We start from the raw sequence: 16,417 nt of genomic DNA, 5'->3' as shown, positions 1-16,417 counted from the left end.
GGGGAAATAGCTATTTTTAAAAAATAATAAAATTAAATTAAATTAAATTAAATTAAAATAATAATAAAGTAGAATTCAGGCCAAAAAGCAATATTCAAGAAAAATAAAAGCACTGTAATGATACAAGACAGAATTCACCAAGAGGATAGGATAATTATGAATACCTACGCCCTAAGTAACACAGAGAGTACATTTGCAAATCAAAATTATTGATAATACAAGGAGAGATAGAAACTCATTCTCAGTGCAAAACCAAAGAAATAAATGAGGAAACAGAAGATTGAAACAATGTAATCATTAAATATATCTTAAAAATATATATGAAATACAGCACTAACTCTGAAAATGAAAAATATATTCTTTCAGAATGCACATGGAAAATTCACCAAAATTGTTAATATTTTAGGTAACAAAGAAAACATCATAAAGTTGTATAAAGTAGAAACATTACAAACAACACACACCTGATCAGAATGCAAAAAATTATAAATAAAAAATGCAGTTAAAAATCACAAAGGCCTTCCAACTTGGGAGTTTTTTAGATTTTACTAAACTATTATTTGAAAAAGTGAAAGAAAATATAAACAAAAATTACCAAACTTCTGATTAATATTAAAAATGAAAATGCTACCTGGAAGAGACTCTGCTGGTTCTATGTAAGGCAGTGGTCAAAGAAAACACATGGCCTTGAACATTTATATTAATTAAAATTAAAAAATAAAAGTAAATAAAATTTCCAATTTAAAGAACTACAAAAGGCAACAAATAAGCCAGAAGTAAGCACTAAAAAGGAAGATAAAGGAGTTTTAACCATGGCGCAGTGGGTTAAGAATCCAACTGCAGCAACTCAGGTCGTTGTGGAGTCATGCAAGGACTTTGATCCTCTGGCCCAGTTCTGATCCCTTGGCAGGAACTTTCATATGCTGCAGGTGCAGGCCATAAAGTAAAAATAAATAAAAATTTTAAAAATAAAAAAAATTAAGAGTTCCTTTTGTGGTTCAGCAGTAATGAATCTGACTAGTATCCATGAGGATGTGGGTTTGATCCCTGGCCTCACTCAGTGGGTTAAGAATCTGGCATTGCCCTGAACTATGGTTTAGGATCCAGTGTTCCTGTGGCTGTTGTGTAGGCTGGCAGCAACAGTTCAGATTCAACCCCTAGCCTGGGAATTTTCATATGCCACAGGTGTGGCCTTAAGAAGCAAAAAAAAAATTTAAAAAGGAAGCTAAAGATAAAAGTATAAATTAAGATACAGAGAATTGTTTAAAAAAATCAAAACTTAAAAATCCAAGTTCTAGATCTTTTATAAAAGTTGACAAATTAGACAAACCACTAATTAGGAAAATCAAGGGGCATTTTGCTATTGTATTATATAAGCTCTTTATATATTTTGGATATTTAATCACTCATTAGATATATGATTTGCAAATATTTCTTCCCATTATAGAGACTCTTTTCATTTAGTTGATGATTTATTTTGTTGTGCAGAAACCTTATACTTTGATGTACTCCCACTTACTTATTTTTGTTTTTGTTACTTTTGTTTTGGTGCTAAATATAAAAAATCATTGCCAAAAAAGATGTCAGCAGGCTTATCTTCTATGTTTTCTTCTAGGAATTTAATTATTTCAGGTCTTATGTTCAAGTCTTTGATCCATTTTGAGTTGATTTTTGTGTGTGATGTAATAATATAGGGATCCAGGTTCATTCTTTTGCATGTGGCCATCCAGTTTTCCAAGCATTCTTTATTGAAAAGTCTATCCTTTCTCTATTGTGTGTTCTTGGCACCTTTGTCAAAAATTAATTTACCGTGTATACATTGGTTTATGTCTGGGGTCTCTATTCTGTTCCATTGATCTATGTGTCTGTTTTTATGATACAGCCATACGGTTTTGATTTCTATAGCTTTGTAATAAAGTTCAAACCCCTTTATTGAATTTTACAGTTGAATTATTTTATTCAGCTCTGTAATTTCTGTTTGGCATTTTCTTACATTTCCTATCTCTGCTGAAATTCTCACTTTGTTCATGCATTCTTCTCCTACTCCCAGTGAGCATTTTTATGACCATTATTTTGAATTCTTTATCAAGTAAATTACTTATCTTCATTTCATTAAGATCTGTCCCTGGAGTTTTATCTTGTTCTTTTGTTCCGAACATATTCCTGTGATTCTTCATTCTCAACTCTCTGTGTTGATTTCTATGTATTAGATAAAATAACCACCTCTCCATCTTGACACAGTGATCTTGTCTAGGAGAGGAAACTTACATCCTGGCCCTAGCTCTTGATTGCCTCTCAAACCTTTGTGATCATCTACGTTGCCTTCTTTGTTCTTAGGACTCCCAGAAGTTGAGGCAGTGATAAGACCTGTCAGTGTCCCAAAGGGGACTTGCTTGACTTGGAATATCACAGGCAAGATCCAAGGACAAATGACAAATCGGGGGGAAATGTATAACATATATCACGAATAAAGGGCTACTATCTCTAATATAAAAAGAAATGAGGAAAACAATGAACAAAAATCCTACAAAAAATAGGCAAGAGATGTGAACAGTCAATTCACCCAAAAAATAAACTTTGTAAAATAACTCTAAACATACGAAAAGATGTTCAACTTTACTCATAATAAATAAGTGAAAATTAAAATTACACTGAGCTACCATTTTACTATCAAATTGGCAAAAATTCTAAAGCTTGACAGTATACTATGCTCATGAAGTTATGGAAGAGAAGCACTCTCATACAATTCCCATAGGAATGCAAAATGATAAAATCCTCATGGAGAGGAATTTAATAATATCTAACAAAACTGCAAACACATTTACCTTTCAAACCATTGACCCCATTTCTGGGTTTTTTTTACCCAGAAGTTATACCTCAACAATATGAGGCTATTCATTGCTACATTGTTTGCAACTTAAAAATCCAAGAGCCCACACCTAAGAAAGTGAATGAATTAACTAATACAAACATGCATTGAAATTTCAAGCAGCAGTGAAAAAGAATAAGGAGACTATCTATGAACTGACAAGCAGTGGTTTTCATATCAGTGCAAAAATGTATATACAGTATACTGCCTTTGTCTAAGAAAGAAAGTAGGAAACAAAAAAGAACATACTTGTTTTGGCAAAACTATAGAAAAGATAAAATAGAAAGCAATGAAATGAGTTACCTACAAAGGGGCTAGGAGAATAAAATGAAAGGAATAGAAGGTAGATTGAGTACACCTGATTATACCTTTTTGGATACCTTCGGAAGCACGTTAATGTTCTGTATATTTAAAAAAGATTTTTTTAAAAAATGAGTCAATCAACAAATATGGGGAAAACCACAAAATTAAATGTAAACAGAAATAAGGGATCCAAACTGTATCTTAAATAATCTGTATTTTAAATATTATGGGAGAAATAATAAACTAACCAAAATTACTTCTGAACACCAGCTATAGAGTAAAAGAATTGCAAACAAATCTGGGTCTCACCTTAGCAGGTTTGTTTTTGTGGTAGCAAGGGTGTGTGAATTCTTCAACCATTTTATGTGCATTGAAGGGATAAGCTAATGAGTAAATGTGCTGATGTTCCCAGAAGCCAGAATTCTCACTGCAGAAGAAGAGACAAGCAAATACGGAATGAAGAAAGGCAAGTAAAGAACTCCGTGAATTTGGATGAAAATGAGAGGAACCATCACGAGTTCAGGGTTTTTCCAATACACAAACACACGCACAAGGAGTTCTGCAAGACTTCCTTGCAGAAATACTAACTGCAGGTCTGTGGTAGGAAAAGTTTAACATCAGCCTTAAACATCTTCTTTATGCCAGAAAATAAGAAAGCACTCCAAAAAAATAATGGAAATCTGTCAAAAAGCACACAAGAGTCAGCCTGAAGGATCTCCCACTGACCAAATCTGGATCAATTTGAGCATGAAAATGACTACAGTAAGAATTATAATCTATTGAATAAAATACGAATCCCTGAGTCCATATTGATCCTAGATGACAATGATGATGATGATGGATAATACATACCTAGATATATACATAAACTTTTGCAATATATCTTGTTTAAATATCAATTTCTTTTATTAGTAGTAACTGGATTTTAGATCCCTCTACTTGTTTGAAATATCAGTCCATGTCATTTCCCCTTATTCTGATTAGAATTTATTTTTAAAAACTCCTCCTGACAGTAAATGCACATTAAGAAAAATACTTATCGTGTTAGATTCCTTCAAACATATTCCTTAAGTCGTGCTCACAAAAATAAAACAAATGTTCCCCAAATCCCTAGAAGGCACCACTAATGCTAAAATGGAAGAGGAAAGAAAGAGACAGAAAAGGGAACCAAACTGTGAGGGTTAATGAGAGAGGAGTCGTATTCCCTCTGTTGTGCCTTAAACCATTCAATTGCATTAAGGAAGGACATCAGAAGAGAAAAATGTGATCCTCTTCCACAGAGAAATTAATTACTTTCTTAGATTTGAAGCCTTTCCAATGAAAAATTTCCTGTTGCCCAGAAGCACCTTTCTAATTAATGATCTTTAGTTTCTCAGGTAAGCTCATGCTGTACAAATCCCTTCTCAGCTTATAAGGGAAGAGGCATTTAAGGCATGAACTGCAGGCTGAAAGAACAGGCAACTTACACAGAGAAAATGAATTGACAGCTGCAGTCTGGGTGTCCCCACTCTTATGCTTGGAGCTCATGAGGGGCTGCAAGGATCTTTGCCCCCCACCCCCACCCCACCCCCGCTGCCCCAGACTCAGTGGCAAGGAGTGTGTGCTGACTTAAGGCTTCAGCGCGTTCTTGAAAAATCACTGCACAGTTAACTTCTAAATTACTGAGAACAATTGTAGAGATCAATAGAAAACACCAACCTCTAAAGACATTTCCTACAGCATAATTTGAAGAAGTAGAATACACGAAGCAGTGAGCCACAGAAAATCAGGTCCTGGCACTAATTAGAAAATTTTATAAGCTTTCTCTCTCTAGAAAATCCGTTCATTGGTTAAAGGACCAATGTGAAACATGGTTTACAAATTTTCATTTGGGCTGAAAAAAATTACAGCCGGATATTTGAACCAACATTCTAAATAAAATTGTGAAACTGATTAATTACTTACTGTTAATAAAATTGTAACAGAAAATTGATTATTCACTAGTAGTTAAAAGCTGTTTTCCACATGTCAGAATGAAGACAGCTTACGAAGCCAAAGAAAATAAAACCCCACTGGAGTATCTTGTTTAATCAGAAAGGGAAGAAAGGAGCTTAATACTGTGTCCCCAGAAACATAACTTCCTCCCTCAAAATTGGATTTTACAACATTTACTTCCAATGACTTAATAAATGCTCACCTCGTGATTAGCGATTAATCCCACCTAGCAAGACAATGTTTTATTTTACAGTTTGAAATTGTTTGACCTAGAGTAGAGATGCCACAAAGGAGCACTATAATCTCTCTCTCTCTCTCTCTCTCTCTCTCTCTCTCTCTCTCTCTCTCTCTCTCTCTCTCTCTCTCTCTCTCTCTCTCTCTCTCTCTCTCTCTCTCTCTCTCTCTCTCTCTCTCTCTCTCTCTCTCTGGTTTCTGGAAGTAAATAGTTTAGAGGTCAGTAGATATTCCTGCTTAACCTCCACTCAAATCTACTCATCTCATTTGATTTTTGCTTGTGTGGTTGAACCATTCACACTGCTGTGAACAGTGCCCCAAGAATACACCTTACCAAAGTTATTCTTCTTTTTAAAGGAAATAAGAAAATAAACTCTCCTTGAGCAGAACAATCGGACCATGTTTCCTCCTCACTCAAAGGGATACAGCCTCATGGAAGTAGGCAGCCACAGTATTAGTTGACCCATCATCTTTCTTTAAAGGAAAGTCACAATTTCTGTCCTGAATGATTGGTCTGACCAATCACTAACAGCATAGGTCTATAATCCTCCTCAGGTGCAGACTCAGAATAGGGTGTAATTTGGATCTATTTTCTTTCATTTCATTCTCTTGTACCCCCACATCATATTCTATAGCTAATTCCTTCAAACTTTCTTAAATATTCACTTCTCCTATATTTGCAAACTAAAATTCAGATCCTTTGTTCAACTGCCCTTTTTTTCTATTCCAAATCCACTGTATTTTCTCATTTGTATGAGACAAATTAGATATTGTCTGTTATATTTTGCTAACTTTTTAATACTTGTTATAATAAAATATGTAAACATAAAAACATGACAAAATAATAAATAGGAATTGTAAATATATGTTAGGACCAACCACATATCTGACAGAGTACACAGGACTATTTTAAAGTCATATGAAGATTTTCCTGCTAATATTAGGCAGACTGGAATACTAAGACATCCTGTTTATTACTAAATTAAATATATTGCCTCATAAAATTAAGAGAATACCTGTATGCCTAACAAAAGTGAAAATCTCCCATAATTCCACTGCCTGAGATAACCACTGTTAACATTTGGCATATATCTTTTCTGATTTTTCCCATTCTTATATAGGTTGTTTCTTCTTACAGTGGAGGATCTCATATTGGATAGCCTGTTTTGTAATGTGTTTTCTATATTAATAAATATACATCTAAAATACCATTCTTTATGGATGAATTATATGAATTTTAAGAATGCTCTAATTTGGTTATCTAAACTGTAAAAGATTTTAAGATGCTATATCTGGATCTATATTTTGCATTTAATTTTGACGATGCTTTACAATACTTAATGCACACTGACCAGGCTCCACTTTAAAACCTAGTATTATATCAAAACATCACTAATAATGTTTAACTTTTACAGGAAACTATGCATTATAATGTAAAACCCAGCTAAGTACATTTTTTTATTGAACTACATTTAGTTCCTCAGGCTCATCTGCTATCAATTAGGGTGATAAGCAGGCACTCAAAAGCTATTTTTTCAATTATGTTTTCTACCTTTCAACCAAAAAGTTTCTGTCATTGCATATCGTGTAGTATTTTTGAAAAGGCTTCATCTTAGCCACCAAGTGATAACTTTAAAATCAAGAATCTGAACCAATTAATTCTGAACATTAATTACTTCTTTTAAAACAAAAGGCACTTTAAAGTAAGTGATTGCAAATATACTTTTTATCCCACTAACAGTCCTTATCTCTTTTTCCCCCAGCTCACAATTCTGTTGACAACTCATGCTCAGACTCAAATCATCATTCAAATCATAATTGAAGCATAATTCTCAGCTCTCTTTGTACATGCTAATTCCACAACCACCAGATGTAAAAGCCACACAGAAATTCCTATAGAGTATTATTAGCTTGCAAGGAGCAGAATTAAGATGCATAAAAGTATCTTCTATAGCAAGTAAATATTTTGGTTTTAATTACATTATTACCTTGTTTTATGCTACTAATTACCACAATTTATTGTATAATTGACTCTTAGAAAAAATATTATCAGAGCAGTTCTGCAGTCTTAAACCAAAGGTAGCATATACTGATGATTTTGCCTAACACCTCTGTTCCCTTAAAAATATAACATAAAATCTTTTTGTGATAGGTTTGATAAATCTCTTTTCTGTTTTCCCACAAATATGTAAAGTTATCATATGCTAGTTATTTGTTGATTTATTTCTCATAAATCACAGGACAATTAAAAAAACTATATTCTCAAGCGAGGGACAATGTATTAAGCTCTCTTTATTCTCTAGCACCCAGGTCAGAACTTGAAACTTAGTAGGTGCTCGATTAATTTTATTAACTAAATTAATGAATTAATCATTTAAAGCATTCCTTTTACTTAATGTCATGAAAGTATTATTGTTAAATACTACCTAGCATCTATTGCAGCCTTTACAGATTAAAAACCTGCAGCCTTGGAGCAAAAGACTGAACATTAGAAATAATAACAGTTTGCTGTAGACTGAAAACAAATGAACTCATTCTGAGACTCGGCAGTCATTCATAAGCCACTTGAGGGGCCTGCCCTCTTGCAGTTTATGACCCCAGTCAAGCCTTTCTAGTGAAATAAAGCCTTGTGTTCACTCTGGGGCCATCCATTGTTCTCTCTGTAATTTGTACCAAATTGTAAAGGTTATAAATACTTGCGGTGAAGCATAGTTGCTGAGCTACATTCACTCACGCTTAGGTGCTTTTTCTTCTTTAATAACTACGAGACCAGGGACTAGCATTTACTTACTTCATAATAACCTAATCGTACATACCTTTGAACTCAGGATGTTCTTCAAATGCCATGATTTATTATGTCCTTCTTGGTCACATAATAGTCAGTCTCGTCAAATTCAACTAGGCCAATCTCATTCTCCTAGGAGTAGTAGCTAGCAATAAAAAGTGAAGAGTTATTTCTTATGTGAAACTATATACACTTGAATTCTTTACAGATTTTTTTTAAAAAACTAATAAATTATGTTACAAATGACAATGAAATGAGTGAAAATAAGCATAAATTTTCTCTGCCTACCACTTCTAAGCCTATTTTCGTCTTGTTGCTATACTTTTTAATTTTTCTTGAACTAATGTGCCCTCTAATGGTTAAAATAAAAATATAATCAGAACCATGAAAGAAGTGCCAACATATTAACAGCCAAAAATAGTTCTAATCCAAAAAATACGTCTTTGACTTGAACCTGTACCTTCAAGTTAAAAATGGATATGTCTTCAAAAAATAACAAGAAGAATATGCATTTTATTTATTCTGCCTGATAGAAAATGCAAACAAGGTACCCCAAACAGACCTTGTCAAGTAGATTTAAATGTTTGTTTCTATAGAAAAGCATCAAATATTTTAATGATATCTATAATTAAGTCGTGTGTGCTGAAAACAAAATATAGGTTGGGATTATGCCTATTCTAATATTATAATTTAAGCATTTAATAAAAGAAAGATATTACTCCAAAACAGATTGCTTTAATTCTTCCTTCATTTTTATTTCTCTAGCCTGAAATGAAAATCTACCCCGATCACTCAAAAATATAAATATATGTACACACAAAAAAGTTAAATGGCTATGCTATTTGTTCACAATTTACCTTCAGTGTTCATGCTCTCTTACTTTTGGTTCAGCTGTAATATCAGAAAGTAATGGAAATTTAGTAATTGCCCAGTTAAAGTGACCAGTGGCAATAGTCCACTGACTATTAGAAACTGCTTGAATGATTCAGCTTCGCTTACTCAACTCAGGAAAGTTATTGTAGTTTCATAACACAATTTATTTCTAACAAGGATTTGATCAAGACAGAAAAACATATACACAGAAAATTTATTTAATTCTGTCTATCTAGAAGGATAGAATTGAAATAAAAGGCATAAGCAGAGACTACCATGTTTAAAGATTTTCTGCCTTGCTTAACCATTATTGTCAGTACTTTAGATAATCTGCATCTTATCAAAATTGGTAGTATGCTCACAACATGGAATTTTCAAGTCCCTTCCAACTGTTAATACATTTTTTATATACAATGATTTTTATTTTTTCCATTAGAGCTGGTTTACAGTGTTCTTCAATTTTCTACTGTACAGCATGGTGACCCAGTTACACATACATGTATACATTCTTTTTTCTCCACATTATCATGCGCCATCATAAGTGACCACACATAGTTCCCAGTGTTAATACATTTTTTAAAAAGAGAAGCTTTTCCCTTCCTCAGAAAGTAAAGACATTATTTTTCCTGTTATAAACATGGGGTAACAGTCATTGAGGCAAAATGACCTACCAAATACTGCACGAAGACAGTGGCAGAAGCAAGATTAGAATTTAGAATTATTTCTGCAGTTTGCTGACTTTGGCTGGTGCTTTGTATGCAAACAGTAATGTGTTATTTTGTTACAGAAAAAAAATTACATCTTCCTGAATTATATTTCTGCTTTCATCTTTAAGCACCAGTTTTATAGAGAACATTCTGTATTCTATATATGTAGTACTAATTTTTCTTATTTTAAGTGAATACAAAACTACTGAAAGGGCTGCAGTCTGAGGGACAGGAAACCTCAAGACCAGTTGTTTGTGCTCCCAAGCAAACAAACAAGACATGAAAGAGTCTGATCCTGGATTGTTCACCCTACAAAGAAGGATATTGAATTAAATAACCTCCGACCTCTCTTCTAATTTAAAACTGAAGGGTTCTTTTTTATAATAGTAACATGGAAAAATTATAGGTTTTTTTTTCTTTCTTAAAAAATTATTAAAAGACTAAGTAATTTCAGATTATATTTACAAGATGCCTATTCAAGACCTGCTTCCACAACCATGGATATCAGACTCATGAGAGGCAGAATAAAGATGATTAAGACATGGACTCTGGAGATAAAATACCTGGGTTTGAATCACAGCTCTTGGTTACTAGCTTTGTGACCTCAGACAAGTAATTTAACATCTCGAGACTTTAGTTTCCTCATCTATAAAATAGGGAAGAAAGTAGCAACCTCATAGAGTTATTGTGAGGATATATCACATTTTTATAAATAAAATGCTCAAAATGTGCTGGGACATAATAAGTGATCAAAAAATTTTAGCTATTTTTAGAATGGCCAGTTTAACTTTCTCCCTCAGTCATAATGACAGAATACTAAAAAGGCAATTAAATTAATCTTAATGACTCAACCATCTGGCAATCTTAGTTTCTATTTTTTTTATAATTGAGGTGCTCATAAATCCTAGTTTCCCAGTTATACTTGTTGTCCTGGGGTAATTATGAATAGCAAACTTTTTATTCTCAGTGTCCGGATTTGGATAGTAAAGTATGTAACCACCCTGATTATAATGTAGAGTACTCAGTTCTTTTCCTATACAATTAAAAAAAATGAATTAGATGGCTTCTGAAGTCACACAAAACATATGTTAAAATATATAGGTTACAAATGGAAATAAATATTTGGCTGTTTTGTAAAAAAAGTCAAATGTTATAAAGAGCTATTAGCTTTGGCTAAGATGACATAATTTGATGACTTTATTTTTTTGTTTCTTTGTTTTTCTTTTTTTAATTACTCAATGAATTTATTACATTTATAGTTGTACAATGATCATCACAATCCAGTTTTATAGTATTTCCATGATGACTTTTTATTTTTAAATCAAGAGTTTGAACTTACATGTGGAGGGCTACTTTTATTTCACTTATTCCAAATGCATGAGAATCTTTCTGGAACTGACCCTCACTCTCCTTCAGCTCTTCCTCTCTTCTTCCTACATGCTTTCACTCCCTCTTCTCTTCACTAAATGTGAGGTGGGTGGGAATGGGCAGGAAGAAAGAGCTTCTCCCCCTTTCCATAAACTCAGCCATTAGATTAAGCTTCCACCCAAAAGCTGACCAGTCTCCAGTCTTAGCCTGGTGAGCAATCACTTCTAAACAAATATTAACTGAACTCCTTAAACATAGGGAAGAAAAAAATGGATTTGCAAGAGTCCTCTATCACTGCATGATATCTACAGACTGATAATATCAAACGTGAGAGGTAATAACGTCTTCATTTAGGGCATTACTAACATTTTAAAGTATTTATCCAACAGTATGCCCACTCTGTATCTCTGCCTTATTATAATTACATTTAACATGAAAAGTAATATCACCCTAAACCACAAGTAGAATTTACTAAGCCCTCAAGTAAAGCTAGCTTGGCCCATTTACCAGAAATAGTGTAAAGAAGGATGCATTCCTTGTTTAAAGTTTTATCTAAAAGAAGTCTTGTATTAAGCAGGTTTTGGTTCTGGTGAAAGCCGATGTTCTCAAAGGTATCTGCCCCAACAGCAATGCCAGTTAATGAGGATGGCAGCTTGAAAAAGACAGTTTCATGACCTGGGTTTAAGCAACGAAAAAGGGGCGGGTGGGGGCACTTAACAATATGGAGCTTAAAACAGTATTATAGTATTAATACTGAAAAGAGGCAAGAAAAGAAGGTGAAAATGTACACACCATGATTAAAAGGAGATATCAAGAATTATATGACCTAGGGTATTCCCCTTGTGGCTCAGCAGTAACGAACTTGACTAGTATCCATGAGGACATGAGTTCAATCCCTGGCCTCGTTCAGTGGGTTAAGGATCAGGCATTGCCATGAGCTGTGGGTAGGTTGCAGATATGGCTCAGCTCCCACGTTGCTATAGCTGTGGTGTAGGTGGGCAGCCACAGCTCCCATTCGATCCCTAGACTAGGAACTTCTATATGCTGTGGATGTGGCCCTAAAAAGACAAAAATAAATAAATAAATAGATATCTTGGAATGTTAAATTTGGGGGAGGGAAGCATTTGTCTCAGGCTAATTTCAATGATCCATTCCATTTGCTTTTCCTATAAAGAAATCTCAGCTATAATATGACAATATTCTCTTTAATCCACGCCATAGAAAATGTTTATTTGATGTCTATTAAGTGTCATTCAATCAGTAGCACCAACACAGAAAGTGTAAGAGAGCATATTAGAGACAATGATATTTAAAGACCCATATACTGATTCACAAAGTGAACTTCCCCATTATGAAATTAATTACCTCAAGTAACTTGATGTTTTGATTGGTTTCACTAAGACTATTTCTGTTTTTCCTGGATGATCTGTGCTTATGTAAAACTATTTAGAAGGATATCAATGCAGTCCTGGGCAGTAAGCTGAGTCCTGGTTCCCACTTCATCAGTCCCTGCAGGGAAGGAGTCCTTCTGTGCCCCAAACAGTTCCTCCTGCTGCTGGCCCTACACCCCCACTGGCCGTGAACAAAGATATGTTACAATTTTAGAGATATTAAAAGGCTCCCAAAATACCTCCCATGAAATTCAGTACTGATAAAGGCCCAGTTTTATGGGCTTTCCTGTACTTCAAAGGATTGATTCCAGAAAGCCTTCATTAAAATACAAATATGTTACTAAAAGAACTAATACTTTATCATCCACTATGATAGCAACACCAACTTTGTAATTTCAAAAGCTCTTTGTTAGAAAAGACATTGAAAAAATGAGGTTAGTTTTCATTTATTTAAATATACATGGTCAATCTACCACAGCTGGGCTAATTGCTGGAAATCTCAAAATAAATAAAACAGTGTCCCTACCTTTGGGAAACTGACTGTCCAATGGGGAAAATGGACACATACACAGTCATTTTATATAGTACATGATGAGTCTTAAGGAATCATTTGATAACAAGGAATAGAAACTCAGTTCAGCAAGTTTAATAAAGAAGATATTGGTGGAATTCCTGTTGTGGCTCAGTGGTTAGCGAACCCAACTAGGATCCATGAGGATGCCGGTTCAATCCCTGGCCTTGCTCAGTGGGTTAAGGATCTGGTGTTGCCGTGAGCTGTGGTGTAAGGTCGCAGGCGGCTCAGATCCCACATTGCTGTAGCTGTGGCGTAGACTGGGCAGCTGTAGCTCCTATTCCACCCCTAGCCTGGGAACCTCCATATGCTATGGGTGCCATCCTAAAAAGACAAAGTGACAACAAAAAAGATATTAGCATAAAGAGTTAAGATTATCTAAAAAGCAACTGCAAGCCCCAAGAGGGACTCCAGTAAGAATTGACAAGCCAATGAATACTAACTCCTGACTCATTCTCTGTCTTAGCACATTGCTCATATGTACTTTTTCCTGCAATTTGCCCCATTTTACCTTTTCCTACAGAGCAGTTCTCTTGGCTTGTACATATGATCACATCAACCTTCGAGACCATAAGACCTTACTCATCCAACACCCACAGCTAACTAATTCCCTCTCTCTCTCTCTCCATCCCCATATCAATTCCTTAGAAAGAGAATGTGACCTAATCCTACTAATCCAAAGACAAATTCTCTTTTTAAAAAATATGGGGATGAGGAGGAAATAATCACCATTTCCAATACAACAAGGTAATTTCAAGGTGAGCCGTGAAGGAAAGGTAGTCATCTTCCAGAGAAACAAAGAGAAAAATGCAATCCAAGCAGACAGAACGTCATGTTCTAAGGTATGGATGGAGCAAAGCAGCCCATTTAAAGACCATGTATAAAGATCCATGGCCAGGAAGTTATTTATTGATGCTGCAAAGATAGCCAGGGACCAGATAACAAAGTACTTTTTATGCTCTGCCAAAGAGTATGATTTTTATCCAATAGCTGATGGAGATGGGGTGTCAAAAAAATTTTTTTTGGCCTTTTTCTAGGGCCGCTTCCCTCGGTATATGGAGGTTCCCAGGCTAGGGGTCTAATAGAAGCTGTAGCCACCGGCCTATGCCAGAGCCACAGCAACACGGGATCCGAGCGCATCTGTGACCTACACCACAGCTCACAGCAACACCAGATCCTTAACCCACTGAGCAAGGCCAGGGATCAAACCCGCAACCTCATGGTTCCTAGTCGGATTCGTTAACTACTGCTCCACAACGGGAACTCCGGGGTGTCAAAATTTTTAACTGGAGAAGAGACTAAAGCAGACCTGTGTTTTAGGAAACAAACAAAAAACCCCCTAACAGCAGGGTGAAGAATGGACTACAAGGAGATTAGGCTGCATGCACCACTCCAGAAGCTATTTCAGCGATTCACATGAGAGATGGTACAGTCTTGCAACTGGACCATGGCCAAGAGAATACAGAGGAGAAGAAGGATCAAGACTATTATGAAAGCAGAATATAAAATGGAATGGGATCAATCCAGAAAAGTGAAGAATCCTATGCTTTGATACGTGGAGAAGGAAAGGAAACCAAACCCAAGGCTGGTGCTAAGGAATGCACAGACATAGGAAAAAGGACACACTAGAAGACGGGATGGTGGGCACACAAGACACACATTGTACTCTTTCCAATCTTCCCTTAGGGTAGCTTTTCTTATGGTCTCTAAACATTTTAACCCACATAAATTAAGGCAGGCTCCAAATCTGTATATAAGCACAAGGGGCATCAAAATAATTGGTAATCAAATGTTAATCAAAGGCATACTTGAGGTATCCTGTCATTTTGTTAAAATGAAGGTGGATTCAGCCTATCACATAAAAGGACAAGAATTTATTCCTGGGGAAGCCTTAATTTGCGGGTGCCAAGCCTTGTTTCATTATGTATTTAATTAGAAGTTTTCATGGTGGTGTTTTCCTTTCAATTCCAAGAATAAAAAGTAAAATATGGGAAATGTGAACTTCTCAGATGATCCTATGACTTTGAAGCCACATATCTGAATATACTATCTCTTGCTTTTGCATTTAGAAGCCCTGGGGAGCAACATTATCAGACTGATTATGAATGCGTATATTTTCATAAGACTATGCAATCTTGGCCAGCTCAGCACAGGACACTGAAGTGACTAAGTATCAAATTAAAGATTATTCTTTTTTGTGTGGAATTCACTCCAGCAAGAAATTGAACAAGGGGATTTAAAATCCAAAAACAGTGGGACCACCTCCTGAGACATTATTAATTATTAGTGGGCCCCAGTTTTCCAGTTTCTTATCTCCCTATACACCCAATGCTCCCATTGCTTTAAATTATTATCATTATTTGTTAAATGCTTTCAATGTGCTTGGTACCCTGGCAGGCACATAAAAAAGGTATCATACCTGCCCAGGGGCTTTTTACCTAAATTGCGCAGATATAAATTAAGTTTGAAAATGGGTTGTAGTTGTCAGTTACAGCCTTTTCTAAAACCTTAGAAACAATAGAACGAAACTAAAAGTATACAAGTATGTAAGTTCTCTCCCCCCTTGGGTCATCTTTATATTCTGCAGCCTGGTCCACTAACCCAGAAAATGATATCACAGAAATATGCCAAAGGTCAGTAACAAGAGGCCATCAAGAGCACAGAGAAAATTATCAACACTTAGAAACAATCCTGCATGTCTGACTTCTCATCCTGCTCCCTGCTGTCCTGGGAGCTAAGCCTATGGTTTACGAGCAATAGGAAGTGAGGAGAGTTGAATGGAGGGAAAAATCCTAGAGCTGCTTCTTCTTCCCTGTACCTTCCCCACCCAGGCCAAGCAGTGACATCACCAGCAGTACCCACACCGCTGTCCAAATGCTCACCCTCCTCCCAGAAGTCTGTTCTTCCCAGACGCTACTCCAACACCCATGACAAATCTCTAGAGAAGTGAAGTCTAAAACTTAGCCTCTGATTTAGATCCGTCTATATACATTTGTATTTCCATAGAAATCTAAGTATATAAAAGAAAGGAAAAATGGAGGTATGCTTTCAACCTCTATTTGTCCCCTCCATCATCTTTATGCCCATTATCAATAGAAATCTTGTTTAAAAATCAAAAATGCTTGGTTTGCCTCAAGATCAGCTGGGAGAGGGAGCAAATGCAATAAAAAGGAGCTCTATTTAACCATCAAGTGAAGGAAACTCAGACAAAAACCACTTGAGACAGACATGGAAAAGGAAAGCAGGAAGACCAATCCTTGAGCCAGTGAAGAAAACAACATTAGGCACTGGTGAAAGGGAAAGGATATTAGGAAATAGCCTGAGACTCCAGAGAATGACTGG

General features: G+C 35.4%; 1 long non-coding RNA gene across 2 annotated transcripts in view; it reads right to left on the bottom strand.

The window, feature by feature from the left end:
• The window catches only part of LOC146406110 (uncharacterized), a 144,637-nt gene that overhangs the window by 102,539 nt on the left and 25,681 nt on the right, over positions 1 to 16,417 (bottom strand). For both annotated transcript variants that reach the window (XR_014805999.1, XR_014806000.1), the window contains exon 2: positions 8,197 to 8,310. This is a non-coding gene — a long non-coding RNA (uncharacterized LOC146406110). The remainder of the gene's footprint in view (positions 1 to 8,196; positions 8,311 to 16,417) is intronic.

The sequence above is a fragment of the Sus scrofa genome, chromosome 1 (genome assembly GCF_054392235.1).
Source record: "Sus scrofa isolate SSC_HxYL_T2T_F1_AM1 chromosome 1, Sscrofa_HxYL_maternal_Yorkshire_Landrace_v2.0, whole genome shotgun sequence".
Lineage (NCBI taxonomy): Eukaryota > Metazoa > Chordata > Mammalia > Artiodactyla > Suidae > Sus > Sus scrofa.
This window is presented reverse-complemented; position numbering and strand designations above follow the sequence as displayed.